The sequence below is a fragment of the Bidens hawaiensis genome, unplaced genomic scaffold (assembly GCF_021521415.1).
Source record: "Bidens hawaiensis isolate Kalapana, Puna unplaced genomic scaffold, B.hawaiensis_p1.1 tig00043518_1, whole genome shotgun sequence".
In the NCBI taxonomy this organism is placed as follows: domain Eukaryota; kingdom Viridiplantae; phylum Streptophyta; class Magnoliopsida; order Asterales; family Asteraceae; genus Bidens; species Bidens hawaiensis.
In genome coordinates, this window is record NW_027505837.1 from 16,299 (window position 1) to 17,777 (window position 1,479).

Genomic DNA, 1,479 nt, shown 5'->3' on the forward strand with positions numbered 1-1,479 from the left:
AATATATTTAATTTTAAAATTAAAAGTTTATTCGGGTTGACCCAAATCTTATAAATCAAACCCAAGAACCAAACTGAATTACTTCGGTTCGGGTTCGGGTTAGTCTTTTCTCAGGTTCGGGTTGTTCAAGTCGTGTTAGTTCAGGTTCAGGTACAGATTTTTTCGGGTTAGTCCAGACTCGTTGATTAGCTAGCTTAGCATAACTGGATCTGAATATTGTACCAGTTATAAAATGGTACGGTGTCGTTTATAAAATATTAATTATTATTACATCGCAACAAACCCCCAAATCTCCCTTCAACACCACTACTCTCCTTGTAAAAAGAAACCCTAGTAATCAAATTCAAAATGTCGGACAACTTGCCTGTTGAAATCCAAGAGGATATCATCAAAAGGCTCCCTGTCAAATCACTGATTCAGTTTCGATCCGTCTCCAAAGCATGGAAGTCTCTCATTTCGTTAAGCATTATAGCGCCCAAAACACACAGCAGCAGCAGCATCTACTTGTGAGGTATAATCACCGATACAATATTTGCATCCCATGGCAAGTTGAGGTTTTTACATTGAGCACAGGGGCCTCGAGAAGTCCATATGGCAATCTGCCTCGTAAACCAATTCAATTTGGCTATAGACAAGCTGTAAATGGGTTTTATTATTGGCTTGCTACAGATACGAGTACTATAGATGGTGAACTTGAGTCCTATAATATGATTATTTCATTTGATATAACAAGTGAAGAATTTAGAGAAATAGACCTCCCAGATAATTTAGTATACAACCGGTCTATGTGCAATCTGTCCATCTCTAATATAAGGGAGTCTCTTGTTGTGCTTGAATGTGATGAGAATGAGGGGGTTTATGTTGTATGGATAATGGAGGATAGTGTACCAGAGTCGTTTACAAAGCTATTCACTATTGACGTACCGGGTGCAACAATACTTCGCGTACTGGAATTTAGGAAGCGTGGTGAACCTGTAATTGAGATTGAAGAAGCTCACAATGACCCGTTTGATGATTCATCATCTCTTGTCGTTTATGAACCCAACTCAAAGCACGTCAGTAATCTTGATTTTAGTGGAACGGGTTCATTTTATGTGAATGCCTACAAGGAAACATTACTTTTGCTTGATCAGCCAGATTTTACTGTTTTTGACAAAGGTAAACGCTACATTGCAAAGAAGAGAAGTCTTTGAAGCGTACACGTAGACGCAAGGTATGAACCAATAGCATGGAAACACTTTTGGTGCTCTAGTTAGTATATTTGAGAAGTTTGGTGTCACAAAGTAGTTTTTCTAGGTTTTTTGTATATAAGATATATTTTTGTAGAATGAAGTTATGAATTAGCTCTTTGGTAGCATGGCCTTGTGATTTTCATTAAGTTAGTTTGTGGTCATGTGATGGCCACCATGGTTTGAATCTGCTTCTACACATGAAAAATATTATTATATTTTGCACTGCACACATTGTTATATATATCAA

The 1,479-nt window shown here is 37.3% G+C and overlaps 1 pseudogene; it reads left to right on the forward strand.

Moving 5' to 3' along the window:
• The first annotated feature begins 348 nt into the window (after positions 1-348).
• Positions 349-1,247, forward strand: LOC143615549 (uncharacterized; annotated as a pseudogene).
• Positions 1,248-1,479: the final 232 nt, after the last annotated feature.